This window comes from Crocodylus porosus, unplaced genomic scaffold (genome assembly GCF_001723895.1).
Source record: "Crocodylus porosus isolate Cpor-Errol unplaced genomic scaffold, CroPor_comp1, whole genome shotgun sequence".
Classification (NCBI taxonomy): Eukaryota; Metazoa; Chordata; order Crocodylia; family Crocodylidae; genus Crocodylus; species Crocodylus porosus.
In genome coordinates this window covers 35,641,336-35,658,864 of record NW_017728907.1, presented here as the reverse complement: position 1 = coordinate 35,658,864, position 17,529 = coordinate 35,641,336, and the positions used below count along the sequence as shown (strand labels likewise).

Sequence of the window (17,529 nt, the reverse complement as noted above, 5' to 3'; positions counted from 1 at the left end):
CATTAGGTCCTGGTGGGGTGGGCTACCCCTGGAGACTGCTTTAGCACACAGTAATGGCAGTATGGCTTACTCTGGTGTAAGCAGCTGTGGCAAATTGACCTATTGTTTGAGAGAACTAAGTCTCAGGACTATTTTCTGTCACAGGGCTGAAAATGGGTATAGGAGCAGCTAAACCATTTTCAGCACTGGTTTAGGGTCCCTGTTGCTGATGACCATTGTCAGTGGTGGGGTTTTTATGTATGGACGTTTCCTTTTTTGCCATTCAAACAGCATTATATCTTTCAGCCATAATACACTGTCATGTAATTTCAGTTTCCTCCCTGTTCTTTGAATCTGAAGGGGAACTGTGAACCATGGGATAGAGGACTGCAGTGCCCTGTGAGGTGGAGGGAGGGAGAGGAAGCACTGAGTTTCTGGAAAACTTAAGCCCTTAAGTTTTGTCTCTCTTACCTTATAAGTTCGATGGTTGTTTTTGCAAATCCATTAGCTGTTTTTCTGTTAACTGTGGGTCTCTGCACACTGTGTCCCTGGGCTTCAGCAGTAAGCAGCAATTGGGGTTATGTTTATTCATTCATTGTTGCAGTCTTGGATCGGTACAGCCAGTCTTGTTCTGAGGCCAGCAGTGAGATATCATGAATTATATCAATTCTCAGCAATTTATATCTTGGCCGTAAACCTTTGGTTATTGAGTTAAATTTGATTTACAGGGTCTTGGCCTAGGACTAGTTACTCTCTCTCTTTGTTTCTGTGGTGTGAAGCAAATGTCTCAAAGGCAGTGCAGAAGATGTAAATGTTGATATTAAAAATCATCCAGTGCTTTGCCTTCATCTTGGATATCAGACTGCAGGTAACTGTCTTCCATGCAGGACAAAAAAAAGAACTTCTAAACAGATACTGTTACCTGCTATCAAGATTGCTTTGATAAGGAGCCAGAATTTACCGTGACAATACAGGCTAAGTTGGAGGATGGGGGGAAAAATACAAGAAAGGATTATTTCATAAATCCAGGCTTAAATTTTACATATATGGTTCCAGTTCTAAAGCTCATTAAGTGGGGCAACATGTTCAGACTGCAACATGTTCAGACAGGGAGGAGATATTTTAAAGCAACAGCACTAATAATAACACTGCTTGCTGCTACCTCATGAGGATAATATTAATAAGAACGAGTCTCAGCAGTGCTCATGTTAAGAGCTAAGTAACACAAAGCTTAAATATCCATTGTATCACTTAAGTCATCTGAACGTTCCAAGTCTAATTCTTCCATTATTTCCCACTCCTTAGTCCTGCTAAACATCCTCCTGCATGACGCATGCAACTTTGAAAATGCCAACATTACTGAGGGCACATCAAGTTCAATTTCCTATCACTCTGGGAGAGCCTTTCTATTAGAAGTAGGTAATATCCAGGAGATGGCCATACACAGGATGCAAAAGTTGGCATATCTCTCCTAATTCCATTTTGGGGAAGTCAGGAAATGCATAGGGTGTTGGGGACGTGCTTCTAAAGATTCTTCCCAGCAGCAGGAGAGTAAGAAATCAAACATAAGGCAGTTATCAGAAGAAATGATACATACTGTAACCTTGAATAAACTAGTCCTCCCCTTGCTGTATTATGAGCCTCATCCAGGATCTACTGAAGTCAGGAGAAATTGATTTCATTTTTTGATTGGAGTCTGTGTCACTAGCTGATCTTTACTCTCTCCTGCTAGCATCAGTTGCTGTGTCATTTCCTCCTTTTGCTGTAGGGTAGTGGGTGGGTTCAAAAGTGCTGAGTCAGCACCTTATCCCAGTGCTTTCAAGCAGTCAGTCTTCCTGTTACTGCACCTCTGCTAGCCACAAGGGAATGTCTTGGTTTTAATCCAAAGCACACTGATCCACAGGACACTGGCTAATCGCCATGGATTAGTGAGTATTGTGAGGATGAAGGCATTTAACTAGAAACTAGGGCTTGCTGACAGCCATTTTGCTGAAAAATGGCATTGCTTGTGAAACAAGCAGTATAGGATCCCAGTGGCTCTAGATTGGTTTCCAAGCTGCATACAAACAAAAGAAAAACTTAAATTACTTGTTCAAAGTGTTTCCAATGTAAAATGCTAAATTGATAAGGTTTTCTTCTTCCTGACAAAGGAACAGCCTTTTTTTGTTTGTTTGTTTTGATTTTTTTTCAAAAAATGTTCCTTGTCATCATACCACTTTATGTAACACCACTTTACAAACCTCAACTGCTATTAGCATCACCAGTAAGGAACCCAAATGCTAACATTTAGAAAACAGCATTTCTGCTGTTTACATTTTGCTGTTTATTTCAACATTGAAACACCTTGGTTTTGCTTTTGTTCTTAATTTCACTTCCTGATTTTGCTGTTCACAATACCAGAAACTGCAGTGGGTTACATCTGAACACAGCTTTAAAAAATGCTCCCAGAAACTTTTGTACATAAACTCAACTTTAAAGTCCATAGAGGTATTTTGTTAATTAAAATCAGTAGTAAGGCAGGCTGAAAAGTGGGTCACAGTCTTTGGACCCAATACTGCAAAGACATGCACATGAGTAATTTTGTACATATACAGTCTCATAAGGCTGTTTACATTTATAAATCTTTCTTGGATCAGCTGTTTAGGACTGGATCCCAAAATTACTTGCTATTGGCCATAGTGCTTAGTTTTCGGGGACTTACATTTGTTAGTGTGTTTGCAAAAGTGGACTTTTAAGTTGCTCCTGTGTTGTCATAGCATAAATGACAGTTTTCCAACAAGATAATGGCCTCCAGCACTAGGTTCAGAAAAGTCAGTTGTAATTAGTCTTTTTAAATGAATATGTGCCACAATTTAGTCATGGTGACAAATGCTTCTTACTTTCTGTGGTGTAACTCTCTCCAGTCTTTCAGAGTTACATTAGGGATGCCTTTGACTCATAGTCTCCTGTTTTGAGCAAAATGGAGGAAGCTGTCTGCTAAACAGTTGAGGGGCAGGTGGGGGGGGGAGGTGTGCTTTGCAATCAGTGACTACTTCTGTTGAGACTCCAAACAAATTTAGTAAAGAAAAGCTAGCTTTCCCAACCTTTAGCTTGTTGAGAATCATCTTGTTGTTTTTTTGGCATTTTAAAGAGCAGGCTGCATCACAAGTCAAGTTGGCACTTTCTAGCAGTCAGCAGCACGCATTTCCACATCATTAATTTTAACTCAATCTTTGTCTACAGCTCAAAGCTTCTTCCATGAAAAGCACCAAAGCTCTTTTGACGTATCTTCGTTTTGGTGACTATATTGTTATAGTCTTCCAAACTGGTTTCTCTTTTCCTTCACAAAAATATCCAAAGAAGATTCTTTGAGGACCCACACCTGGCATCTCTCTGGCCTGAAAAGACGCTCTGAAGGATAGACTTTGTTTTTCAGAACCCAAAAAATAAGAAACCGATTTTATTCAATGTTAAGGAAAGGAAGAGATGATATTATTAAAGAGGTATCTCTTCATCAAGGACCTGCTTACTGTCAGTGCTCAAAGAGATTGTTTCACTTTACTCTTCTCTCATTTCACTCTTTGCCACCTTTACTATCTGTATAAATGAGGCTATGCAAACATGGTTTGATGCACTTAAAACTGTTTTTACTCTTTCTACTTGAGCTTACCCCCCCAAGCTGGCCTGAAGAGCCATGTCATCTGGCTTGTGGAGCATTCCATGGGTGGGAAAATTAGGCAGTGGGGGAGTGGTGGCAGTGTTACTTGCCACAGCTGTGGAAGCTGTAGTGATTAAGGCTGCCATGGCTCCCCTACCATTAAATTTGCAGACCCATCAGGAGACCTGTGGGCTAGATAACATGGTGATGTGTGCTGGGTGACACTAATGCACGGGGCCAGGCTAATATGCATGAGGTCTCTCTGAGGCCAGATTCAGCTTTTATGGGGTTGCTCTCCAGCTGCATTTGGCATGTATGAGTTCGCTCTGTGGTCATATTTGCCAGCCCAGTTCCATGATGGATCTGGTGTGTAGACCATCCCTGCCTGCACATTCTGTCCTGCAAACTGACCCTCTACCACTTGTTCAGTCCATGGAGCTAGAAAATTCAGCACCTCTGCTCTAAGACACTAAAGTCTCCAGCCTGTACAGATGCATGGGATTGTTCTGTCCTAAGTGCAGAACTTTGCACTTGTCGTTATTGAACTTTATGAGAGCTCTTTTGGTCCAATCCTCCAATTTGTATAGGTCTCTGAATCCTAGCCCTCCAGCATTTCTGCTAGTCCCCTCAGCTTGGTATCACCTGCAAACTTGCTGAAGGTGCACTCCTTCCCATCTTCCAGATCATTGATAAAGATATTGAATAAAAGCAGCCCCAGGACTGACCCCTGGGGCACTCCACTTGATACCAACTGCCAGCTAGACATCAAGCCATTGGTTACTATTAGAGGTGCACCGACAGATATATTGGTCCAATATTGGATCAGCACTGGTAAAAAGAAAATTGTATCAGAAATAGGCCTCATATGGCCGATAAATGGCCCATGTGTGTGCAGTTGTATGCAGCGCGTAAGCGGTGAGGAGCACAACCCGGCAGCTTGAAGAGTAGTATTCAGCTGGTAAGTCTGTTGTCATGGAAGGGGAGTGTGGGGAGGGAAGGGGCATAGGGGGACAGATCAAGGCTCCTGTGGTAAGGGAGGGAGCGGGGATGGAACTGGGGCAAGCTCTGCCCAGCTGGGGCGGGGTGGGTGCAGGATGGAGCCATGGCTCATTCAGGGTGCACTGGGGGGGATGGGGGTGCAGCTTCTGTCATTTCTTGTCTGTAAGCCACTTGTCCAGTGGCTCATCTGGTGCTTGCCTGCTTGTCCGGTGACTCCTGCCACTGCTCGCTTGTCCCCCACATGCCCTCCTGGATATGTGCCCCCAGATCTGTGTGGGGTAGGTGGGGCCAGAGCTGTGCTGTGTGACAGTGGTGCTACGAGGGTGGGTTGGGGGGACTGCAGCCACCCCAAAATTTACCATAGCTCCCCACCTCCCATAGCCTTGCTCTAGCGGCTGCACTGCCTGCCCCAGGCACAGCCTGGTGCAGTTCTGGCTTGCCCACCCTGCACAGATCTGGGGGCACACATGCCCCCCACCACCCCTCCTGGACGAGTGGTGGGAGCAGCAGCAGGAGCTGCCAGATGAGCAGGTGAGCAGCGGACAAGCAACTCCTGGATGAGTGGTGCGCAGCAGTGGGAGCTACCTCTGCACCCCCTGGACGAGCTGCAGCTCCGTCCTGTGCCTGACCCACTCTGGCTGGGCAGCGCTTGTCCCAGCCCCACTCCTTCCCTCACCATGGGAACCTTGATCTGCAACCCCAGGCCCCTTCCCTTCCTTTTCCCCTTCCACGACAACAGACTTACCAGCTGGACACTGCTCTTCAAGCTGCCAGACTGGTGTCAGAAGTTGGATTGGTATTGGCTGATATGCCTCCTTAAAAATCAACTATTGGTATTGGCCCTAAAAATCTCTATAGGTACACCTCTAATTACTACGCCTTGAGCCTGATGATCCGGTCATTTTTCTATTCAACTTACAGTTGATTCATCCAACCCATACTCCTTGGTTTGCTTGCAAGAGTGTTGTGGTAGACAAAGCCTTGCTAGTTAAGGTATATCATGTCCATTGCTCTCCCTGCATCCGTAGAACCAGTCATTTTGTCATATAAGGCAATCAGATTGGTCAGGCATGACTTGCCTTTGGTGAATTCATGCTGACTGTTCCTGATACCGTTCTTTTCCAAGTGCTTAGAAATGGTTTCCTTGAGGACCTGCTCCATGATTTTTCAAGGGACTGAGGTGAGGCTGTCTAGTGTGTAGTTCCCTAGATCCTCCCTCTTCCCTTTTTTAAAGATGGACACTGTATTTGCCCTTTTCCAACTGTCCAGGACCTCCCAATTGCCACAAGTTTTCAAAGATAAAACCCAGCGGCTCTGCAATCACATTGGCCAACTCCTTCAGCACCCTTGGGCGCCTTGTGTCCAGGCCCATGGGTTTGTATACGTCCGTCTTTTCTAAATACTTCTTAACTTCTTTTGCCACTGAGGGCTGCTCACCTCCTCCCCAAACTGTGCTGCCAGGTGCAGTAGTCTGCGAGCTGACCTTGCCTGTGAAGACTGAGGTAAAAAAGGCATTGAGTACCTTTTCCGCCTCATCTGTCACTAGGTTACCTCCCCCATTCGGTAAGGGACCCACACTTTCCTGATCTTCCTCTTGTCGCTAACATACTTGTAGAATCTACTCGGGCTACTTCTAAGCCGGCATCCTACATCATTCCCAGATTTGGGTTCATGAGTGGGAGTGAGTGGGAAGAGAATGCTTGATGGTATCAGTTCTGGATGCATAATGGAGACATTGTAGACATGTCCTTTGTGACCTTTCTTACTGCTTGTTGTTATAAAGAGGGCTTAGAAGGCTGAAGTGTTCTAGTTTTATGTTTTCATTTTCCTCTTGCAACTTTGTTTTTTTTTCTTATGCTGTAGGTGTTGGTTACACTTGGTTCTCCTCTGTCACTTGTCCCTTGGAAGATAGCGAAACTGATATAGGAAACTTTTTGGCCCTGATTCAGTGGGGAAGTGGGTGTTTGAAATATATATATTTTACCAAAGAGCTTCTCTTCCAGTTGTTTGTCATGCATTGGAATTAAAGAGCATGCACAAAAAGCTCAACAAAAGTTTTAAGCAGTCTCACTGAAAGTGGTCTGACTTGCTCAGGTTTCCACTGTCCCAGGATATGGCTGGACATGCATTCAAAATCTGGGCTCTGAATCCTGGAGCCCTTCACATTCAGTGTGTTTCAGCACTGTACAGATGTGTGCACCTTCCTCTTTTGCTACTCAAGTGCTTCAGAATGGCAGCAGAGGCAGTGTCACTGTTCTCCCTGTATGCATTCTGGCTTTAAGCCTCCAAAATAGTGGCTCTCAACCCTTTTAGGTTTGAGGCACCCCTCAGAAAATGCCAGCTCTTAGTTTTCACTTAATTTTAACACTGCAGATTCCCATTTGAAATCTTGGGTTTTATCTTGTGACTCATGTTTGCACACCTATCAGTGCTAACATTGTATGCCACCCCATGGCATCCTTAAAAGGATCTCAGGGTACCCAGTGTATTGTGGCATTATGGTTGAGAATCACTGCTCCAGAGGTTACCAAGGATAGCACAGTGCACAGGAAAGTGCTCATTGGCTGTCAGTGATGGGTTAGAGTGGGATAGAGCAATGTGGGATGCAGGAGGACCACTGAAGCATGAAGACATTTCCAGAAATCCTTCGAAATTTAAGCATTTCAGAGATGTTCATCCTTTTGAGGGTTGATTTTTTAAGTGCTACTTTAACCATGAACATCTGTTTTCTTGCTGTTTGGAGTGCTTCAAAGGTATCCAAGTACAGACAGTCAAAAAGCCAAGGGCTGAATCAGTTCAGTCTTTGCAAGTTAGTTTAAGAGAAACAACTGGACAGACATTCATTTTTGATTCAGGAAATGCAGACACATACCTGCAGTGGCTCAGGCCAGAAGCCAGGTGGGGGTGGGTAGGGTGCTAGAGCATGGTTTTCTGGCCAGCCTGGGATGTGTGTTTGCTTCCTCTTCCTGATGCCTCTGAGGTCTCTGGGATTTTTAGTCCAGAACCATAGCAGCAGAACTCTGCAGGGTTGCTCATCACTTTCCTTTTCCTGCTTCCAGTTGCCTCTGGGATTTGTAGTCCACAGTCGCAGCCAGCAGTAAGTTTTCAGCAGGGCAGTTCTGTACTCCAGAAGGGAACTCCACTCCCTGGCCCCAGACCCCTGCTGTGGTTTGCCTGGGTGGCAGTCCCTGCCTCTCCCCCATCCCCAACCCTTCTCTGCTGCAGCAGACAGCACAGCCCAGTCCAGGGCTGGAAAGCATGCTAGAATGCTGGGGGACTGATTTAACTTGAACCAGGAAGGGGCCTGGGACAGAAGTTTCATAAACCTGTTTGACCCAAATCAGTTAAATCTGATGCTGCATTCAACCAGGTTTATCTTAAATCAGTTTCAGCCATTTTGAAACTGGTTTATGTGCTTCTGTTTTGTTACAGGTTTAAACCAGTTTCTGATGACTTAAACTGCTTTATATGTAACTTCTGGCCCTAGCCTTTGAGCGCTTCAGACAGCACATCTGTCCAAGGCCTTAGTGATATTTTCTGTCACTTCTTAAGTCTATTGAGACCTAGCTTTCTTATGTAAAGAAACAAGCAGAGGGGGGAAAAAGCAAAACAAAAAAAATGGGCCTTTTTCTGCTAACATAAAGAAGCAAAAAATTCCCAAACCAAAACAAGCCCACAGACAATTGTCTCTTTCCCTTTTCTGATATTTGCAGGCCAGCATTAGGACAGGCTTCTAATTGCTTTTGGTATCTCTGCCCTAGCCTTGGCTGACCTCCTGCTACTGTTTCCAAGCTTGAGTAATGGCTGCACTTTTACATGCTCAGCCGCAGTAGTGTTGAGTCAGCATTATTGTTTTGATTCGATTTTGTTGCTTTAAGGATGTACCTTGAATGACTTCTGCAGTGACGGGAAAGTTTTATGTAGCAAATTTATGGTAATAAATAGAAAATGAATCACATGCGCACATGCATGCTTGTATGTCAGCTGTACTGTATATAACAGCTATTTTCCAGGGATGGAGTTAAAGGGGAGATTTTACATTAGTCGGAAGTGGAGCTGGATTGGGAGTAATAGACTTGGAGCAAAACAAATAAATGATTGGAAGATTGCTTGTGCAGACCTACTAAAACAAGGTATGTGTGTGAGCAATGTGAGTTTGTAAATGTCAGTGTCTCAAAGGAAGAGGAGGGTTGATAGCTCAGAGGAGTCCTTGAACATAGCTTTTGGGTATTTTATCAGATATTTATGTTAATAAACAGTGGGTTGAGAACTGCTTGTAGATTGTCTACATTGAGTACATTGATTAGCAAATATGTGGTCAGTTTGAGAGGTTTCCGCTGTGCATTTCAGTGTATTGTACAAAAATGTTAATAGACCATTTTGTCCTGCTTACAGTGCCTTCTATTGACATTACTTTTTGACAAATGTTTCTCTCTTTGGCTAGTCAATATAAATCTACTATGGTAATGCAAATTGTGGTGAATGATTAGAAAATATTCACTATACACTCAGTCTAGTTTTGCACAAATTGTCTAAAAGGAGAGTAAAAATTATTTGGGTCTGATAGTTTGTATGCAAAAAGGAGTGAAAAGTGGTTCACTGCCTTTCCTGTTTGCTTATTTTTCTCATTTGTATGGCTGCAAATAAGTTCTGCATGGATTAGCAATAGACTTAATCAAACATACACAGAGAAACCCATCTTAATGCTTAATCTAATTGTGATTTAAAAATACAAAACCAGAAATCTGCATGCAGAGTTCTTCCTTCCAGAAATTTTCATGGAAAAAAAAATCCTAATCTGTCTCAATTTAAAAGGACTAAAACAAGGGATATGACATTTTTTGCTCATTTATAAAACTTGCAAAATCATCTGTATCAGACTTATTTCATGCAACTAAATTGCATAGATAGTAGTGGAAGACAGGATGGGCTTGACAGTACTGTTTCTCCTACTTCCCTGTCTCCTTTCCCTTTCCCACTGCAAAAATAATCCATTTCATATTTGAAGGAAGGGAATGGGGGATGTAGAGGCATACACACTGAATTGTGTTACACAAGTCATGTACTTAATTTCACTTACAGTGGAAGCTGCTAAAAGAGTGTAAGGACACTTAAACTTGTGTGATGAATTTGATAAGGGATTAATTGCGTCTGCATCAGGAGCGATCATTTTAAGGAACTGTTAAATTTAATATGTCCATGTGAGGGCCTTTCATTGGTTTAACTAATTTTTTTAATAAGTCTCTGTGAAATCAGTTCAGTGCTTGTCTGCAAATCAATCCTGAGTTACTGAAACACAAGAATAGTATATAATAAAGATAGGCACACCATTAAAAAAAATGAACTCAGAATCTAATATGGCCAATGAGAATCTGGCAGGATATGTGGATAAATCTAGAACTAAATCACAAATGGTTAGATCTTGCCATTCTGTAAGGGGAAGTTTTGGTCTTTGGACTGAACTAACATCATCATTGGAGATAAGGGGCCACTGTCTTAGGAGTAATCTAAACCTGCAAGGTTTTAGGGTTTTAAAAACATTAAAAAACCCAAACTGAGTTAAGGTAATGCAAGCCCACGTGTCGATATACACATTGATTTAAAACAGATTATATTTGTTTAGCTTGTGCCTGTAAATTTACTGATGCAAGCTAAATCTGTCAGGTTTAAACTGAATTAGGTGTCAACTTGGCATTTTGCACTTGTTTAACTACATTAGTTTAGTTTAAAATTGCACATTCAGTTAAACAAGTGCAACTGTGTAGGTATGTCTTGGTCAAAATACTGTTGAGGCAATGTGAAGAAACAGGAAGTGCTGCTACTCCTCTGTTTCTTCTGTGTATAAACAGAGGGTTGCAGAGCTCAGAACTTAAGGGTTGTTAGCTGTAGCGGAGTTGCCGCCAGTCTGGCTCTGCTGGGAGAGTCTCCTTTGTGGAGATAGAGTTTTTCTGCCAGCACAGCTACACCAACTTTACAAATGGCATAAGCTAAGCCAAAAAAGCCTTCCTCTGTCGCACTCAACAGCCTCCTCAGAGGTGTTTGTAAAAGGGTGTTATCTTTCTCACATGCACAGTTATGCCAGCAAAACTCTGGAGAATAGGCCTGGGATGTCCCTCTCATGGGCACCTTGTTTGTTTTTTTTTTTTTTTTTATCAGCTTCATAACTGAAAATGATGCATTTGTCTGAAAACTATCTGCTTGTTGACCAGGGCCTTGCATTCAGCCAGTCTTGTTCTGTTTAGATGTAGCATGGTAACAAAGCAAGAAGGAAAATAAGCATCCCCTGGCATCAGGTTCGCAGAGCTAGCACCCGATACCACCATAGTAATTGTCTCTAAGTCACTGAACCAGTTAATAATGGATGTTAAAAACCTTCCAACATAAAAGTACCACACTTCTCAGCTCTACTCAGACTTGTAGCATGGTTTATCCTGTTAGCACCCTGAATGTCTTAGTTATTGCTGACCATGCTTATATGACCAACTTACTGTTCCTGGCAATGGTACCATTGAGCATTCCATACTGCTTTACACTGGCTGTCTCCTAAACTGGAATTAGTGTAGTTGTGTCTGAGCAGTGCCTAAGGAAGGCTAATTGGCATGTGAATCAGCAATACTAATTAGATTATCCAAAGTGATGTTCAAATGCAGCTATGCTGTTTTCAGTTTAGGAGCAGCCTGTCTCAGGCAGCACAGTATGCTTGCCAATTTCACTACTGATATGAGAGGAAATTGAGAACTCTGATACAGGGTGGAAGGGGAAAAGGAGTGTATGTAGAGCCCTCAATATGGGGGAGGGAGTTGCTGAAAGTCCTTGAAATAGAGGGGAGTAGAAGGTTGTCACACAGAAGCTAGCCCTCGGTAACAGAGACTTCCAGGGAGTTCCTGATATGCATGGTGAGCTTGGTTCACAAAGTATGCAGATCACCAAATTACAGAGTATACATGCATCATACATCAGAGTGATGAAGAGTGGGTGTTGTTCTGGTTTGCTTATGCTATGCATTTGGTAAGTGTATTTATAATAGTTTTATTGCTTCCTCTGGACAGTCGGTTTTCCTTGTCTGTGTAAATCGGTGGTTCTCAACTTTGTTAGGCTCAAGGCAACCCTCGGAAAAAGCCAGCTCTTACTTTTCATTTATTTTTTGACTACATAAAAATAATAGAGCGGTTCTTCTATTGCGAAGAACTCAGAAAGACCACAACAGACGGAATGTATTTGACACTGTATATTCCTCTTTGAAATCTTTGGGTTTATCTTCCAATCATGTTTGTAAATCTAATTATGCTAACATTGCATGGTACTCCTGAAAGGGTCTTATGGCACCCCAGGGGACCTGAGCACCCTGGTTGAGAATCACTGGTATAAATTTTTCATGGAGTGAGAGAGAGGGACTGCATTTAGAACTTGATTGTGAAGTCACTAATGTTGGTTGGGGCCTTGCAGAGAGAGAGATCTGAGAGTTTTTACATGCTGAAACTTGCTTTTGAATTAGTGTTACTTTTATAAAATACTTTTGGAATGTCATTCCTTTCACTGGAAATGAAATGTTTCTTCACTTCTGTCTCCTAAAATGGCTTTATTTATATTACAAAATCCGTTCTTACACCTGTATAGCAATTGTTAGTACCGGTTGTTACACAGTAAACAAAACAGAAATAGAAGCGTTTTTGATGGGGGCGGGAACACAAAAATCCCAAACCAAGTCACTATCTCCCAAAGAAGATAAGGAGGCAGGCAGTTTTGTAAAGGACACTGTCATTTGGAGATGGCTTGTTTCATGCCTGAAGCACTGGAGGTCTGGATGTGTTTCAGATAAATTTTCTGATGCAGTTACACTAGGACAAATATGAAAAACCTTCTCAGTGTTGAGAGGACCTGAGAAAGCAGGGAAAGGAATAAAGGGAAAAAAAGTTGGAATGAGAGCTCAAAGAAGTTGAATATATGTACTTCTTATTTAGTGATCCTTGTGCTAGCTATGTGAAATACACTGGTTTTGCAGAGTTAGTATTGTGTACAGGTTTCTGTTGATTTATGCGAGTTCAATTTATGTAAATCTACTCTTATGTGATGACCCTTTTGTACCTGAAATTCATTATATGCAAGGTAAATTCACATATATGTGATTGGCATAGACTGATCTTATGCGATCAGGATAGGTGTGCTCTGCCCTTCCCCAAGCAGGTAAGTCTGAGTTTGTGAGGGGAGGGGAGGGGAAAGGGCGGTGCGGCCAGGCCCCACTCACCTGCCCTTGAAGAGCCTGGTGCTGCTGTTGGCCTGAGTTTGCAGTGGGTGCTGGCCCCAGCTTGCTGTCATCCTGCTGCAGGTAACTGCCCATGTGCTGCAGCCCTGGCAGCGGCATGCAGCCGCTAGGCAGCACTGTGCCCTGAACCCCCGGCATGGTGAAGCCCAGCAGCTATAAGGAGGCAGCTCCCAGGGCTGCAGCAGGGGCTGCAGCAGGGGCAGGAAGCTGCCTGCAGCCAGACAAGAGCTCGGGCTGCAGGCTTGGGCTGGCGGCTGTACCAGGCTCTTCCTAGTGCTCGGGGTAGGGTGAGTGGGGCTGCTGAGTCTGCTTGTAGCTTCCAGGCTCTGCCACGCCAGGAGGTTTGGGGTATGGTGCCCACGGTGCCTCAGCTGCCAGCAGCTGCTGGGCTCCTCTGTCCCCAGCCTGCTTTTGTCCTGCTGCAGGAGGCTGCCCTCTGCTGCTGAAGCCCTGGGAGTGGTGGATGCTGCCTGTTTGCAGCCGCTGGGCTCTGCCATGCTGCGGGGTTTGGGGCATGGGGCCCCGGAGGAAGCAGAGCCTTGCAGGGCTTGGGGCACAGTGCTGCCCAGCGGCTGCAAGCTAGCAGCGCCTCCCACTCCCAGGGCTGCAGCAGGGGTGGGCAGCCGCCAGCAGCAGGATGAGAGCAGGCTGGGGATAGTGGCTGTGGCAGGTTTAGGCCTGCGCTTTTGGTGGGGTGAGTGGGGCTGCTGCCCACCCCGAGCATCATGAAGAGCTGGGTGCTGCCCCTGCTGCAGCCCCGGGAGGGGCAGATGCCGCCTGCTTGCAGCCACCATGCCCCTTTCCTCATCTCTTTCCTAGCCCCAGCCTCACTCCCTCCCTCCTTCACTGCCCTGAGAAAGCATCCCTATCTGTTTCATTGTAAAATGGGTTCGCTTTATGCGAATTTGATTTATGTGCTGCTCCCTGGGAACGCATCTACTGCAGAAATTGAGGGAAACCTGTATTTCACTTATTGCAGTGGGGAGTTATATAAGTAAGACATTATGTTTTGATTTATTTACACAAAGCAGTTACCCATTGATTAAAATGGAGTAGGGAAGAGAACAGAAGAGTTTGATGGAGAGGAGGGTTCAAATAAAATTTGAAATAAGAGTCTTGAGATTAAGGAATCCAGGAGTGTATTTATGAATGGCAAGAACTACAGGGAAAGCTTGTGTACCAAGATTTGGCTCCTAAACTGATGCAAACACATGAGAATTTTGGTTTGTCTTTGTTTTAAAAAACAAGTAATAAAACCAAACCAGTTCTCCTTTGAACGACTGTCTTTGTGTATGTTCTACAGTAGTTGTGTGTGCATTTCATGCTCTAGCTCCTGGGCCCTGCCTGTCCTTATGTCTTGCCCAAAGAGCAGAGAAGTGGTGTACACCTACTGTGCCTCAGCTTCTCTTGGCTTGAGGCAGAATTTGTGCTGTCAGCTACAGATTGCAGAAAACTCTTTACTACTTAGAAAGTTTAGGTAGTTCTCTTAGTTATGTCATAGGATCATAGGAAGGTGGGGCTGGAAGAGTCCATGGGAGGTCACTTGGTGCAGCTCTCTGCTCAAGGCAGGATCATCCACAAGCAAACCATCCCAATCAAATATCTGTCTCGCCTGCCCTTGACGATTTCGGAGGGTGGAGATTCCATTACTTCTTTAGGGAGCCGGTTCTAATGTTTGGCCGCCCTCATAGTTAAAAAGTTCTTTCTAATCTCCATACTTCCTCTGTTGGAGTCTGAGGTTATTGCTCCTGTTCTTGTCCCCTGTAGCCACAGGAAAGTCTATCTCCATCCTTTTTATAATTGCCCTTTGGGTATTTGAAACTATTTTCAGATTCCCCCTTCTTTCTTCTTCAGACTAATCCTAGTTTTTTCATGTCACCCTCTAGCCATTTTTGTTGCTTTCTGCTGGACTCTTTCCAGTATGTCCACATCTTTTTTTTGAAGTCAGTGGGGTTAATGCCCATTGGCAGCCGGTATTTTGAAAGAATAGGAAAGAGAAGAAAACAAACAAACTGATGCAGAATGCCTCCTGTAGTCATCTGTCTCCTGGCATGCCTCCTATAGTCATCTGTCATGAACCAAAGCACCTCCTTCTGCAAATTCAGGACCACTATCCTCCCTGAAGCTCCTTATATCGCACAGCCTGGACAATGAATGGCTCTTGGAGGTAGAGTGAATGGTCCTACTTCTCACTACACCAGGTATTGGTAACACATGACTTACAAGCTGTATCCGGTCCACAAAGCCACTGGATCTGGCCTGCCCAGCTGGAAGACTCTGCTTTGCCTGCACCTGTGCTGGGCAGCAAGGCTGTGCCTGCATTGCTGCTGCTTCTCCCCACCTCCTGCTCCCCAGCTGGTGGGGGATGGATCTGGGGCGTGGAAGCTTTCAGTTGCGTCTGAGCTAAAGCTGGAAGGAGTGGTGCATGGAGAACTGGCAGTATTGTGGGCACAGTTTTCAGCTGCCCAGCTCCTCCACAGCTCTCCCTTGGGTGGAGGTGCCCAGGCAGGGGGAGTGATGGCAGCTGCATGGATGATGCAGTTCCCAGCTGCCTGTCTCTGGCACAGCTCCCCAGAACTGAAAGCTGCTCTTTCAGCTCAGCCAGGGGTTTAGAAAAGTGGTGCTGGCTCCAGCACAGCTCCCAGCTTCTTGGCTCTGACACAGGTGCAGGCAACATCCCCCCCTTGCACTTCCCTTGCTTCTGATCCACCTCCAAAGCCACCCAGCTGGCACCAGACCAGAGCCAGGTTGTTCCAGCCCATGGTTTGAAAAGGTTGCTGGCCCCTGTCCTAGTAGGAAAACCTCAGTGAGACAGGCTTGCTTGCAAAATGGACAAGATATTCTTCCTGATACAATACAAGGATCTAAAACTATAAAAGAGATTAATATGTGGGCCTTAGCAGAGAAGAATGAAGGAGTTGTCTTTTCCACCCACCATTTACCAAATGTGTCTCTGATTGTTAGGATAGGCTAAGGTATAGACCCAGGTGCTTACAAGAGCACATTCTGCTATAGCTGAAGCAATGCTTGCACCTTTGATGGAAGCAATCCATAGTAAGCATTGGCAAAGTGAAGACAAATATTTGCCAGGCATTATGCCATCTCTGAAGTCTCTAGTTGCATGCTGCATTAGTCAAAGCAGGGCTTTAGTTGCTCTTCTCCTAGGACTCCTAGATCTCCCTTTTTGAAACAACTGCTGCTTTGGAGTCATCTTAGTAGAACGGGCATATAGAGCAGGGGTGAGCAAAATGGCAGATCGGGCCTGTGGCAAACTCCATTTCCCAGCAGCCCATGTCTGCATTGCTGTGGCTAGTTTCCATGGAAATCCCAGAAGTGGCAGAGCCTGATGGCACAGGCCAAGGTTTCCATGGGGAGCTGCTCTGGGGCCGGGGCTGGGATCGTGCAGCAGCGATGGGGTGGTCCAGAGCCGCAGCAGAGCTGTGATCGGCTGCCTGTGCGCCCTTGCCTGGAGCCTATGGGCAGCAGATCGCAGCTCTGCTGCATCTCTGGACCACGCTGTCACCGCTGTAAGATCCTGGGCCTGGAGCAGCTCCCTGCCCTGCCACATGCCCTGCCAGCACTGCTGGGGTTGGTCTCCATGGATACCCTGGCCCTGGCTTTTTTGGGGTTTCTAGGGAAACCAGCCACAGCGACAAGAGCAGGGGCTGCTGTGAAGTGGAGTCAGCGGTGGGGAGGGCAGACTTTGTCCACCCCAATATAGCCCATGGCTGGAAGGAGAAAGGGAAGTTGGGAGCAGCTGGAGTTCTTGGAGATGAGCTGCCGGGCCCTTGTACCCTGCTCTCCATTCTCTCTCGAAGTCCTGTGCACGGGGGTTTCCTTGGCCAGGGGACACGGAGGTGCAGCAGCTCTGCCAGGGTGTAGAGGGCGTGAGCAGCGGCAGAGACCGCATGCCCTGTCCTGGCAGCAGCAGCCGGTGTGTGCAGCCCCCAACTCCAACCCGAGGCAGACAAAGCAGCCGCTCCTTCCTGGCCGAGGTGGGGTGAAGCATCTCAGTGCACTGAGAGGGCCTGAAAATGAGAGGACTAAAAGCACAACATAGGCACAAGCCGAAGAGATTGTGATTGTCAGGGTACCTTTTCCTTGGGTTTTTCCCTGCGTGGTTCGAGCTGGGGATACGGGGAAGGTGGTGAACGAGGAGCTCAGACTGGAACAAACGCCGGGCAAAGAAAAGGCGAGGAGTGGGCGCACTTAGAGATGCAGAAGCGGGACTTGGGACCGGAGAGGCCCAGCAGTGGCTGCCCCGGAGTAGCCGTGGCTGACCCGAGGGACAGGCAGGGCACGAAGGCGGGCGCCCACAACGCCGCTCACTCGGGGCCAGGCCGGGCAGGAGCGCGGGGCCCCGCGGACGAGCCGAGGGCAGCGGGTCTCGCAGCGGCGCTGCGCTGGGAGGCGACAAGGGCTGGGGGCAGCGCCGGGCCAGGGCTTCGTTCCTCCTGGCGGAGCCGATTGTGCAACGCGCCCGGGCCGGGGCGGGGCCGGGCTGCGACTGCTGTCCCTGCGCATCCTGCTGCCGCGGGGGCGGCGCCGCGCGGAGCGCCGCGCTTTCTGCCTCGCTCCGCTCGGGCAGCAGGGCGGGGCCTGCCCCGGGCAGAGCCGCTGGGGCTGAAATCTCGGGGCGTTTGGGGGGGTT

The 17,529-nt window shown here is 46.2% G+C and overlaps 1 long non-coding RNA gene across 1 annotated transcript in view; it reads left to right on the top strand.

Annotated features, from left to right (window-relative positions):
* Nucleotides 1–1,799: 1,799 nt before the first annotated feature.
* LOC109307306 overlaps nt 1,800–17,529 on the top strand; it is a 73,897-nt gene continuing 58,167 nt past the window's right edge. The window contains exon 1 of the long non-coding RNA XR_002100227.1: nt 1,800–1,907. This is a non-coding gene — a long non-coding RNA (uncharacterized LOC109307306). The remainder of the gene's footprint in view (nt 1,908–17,529) is intronic.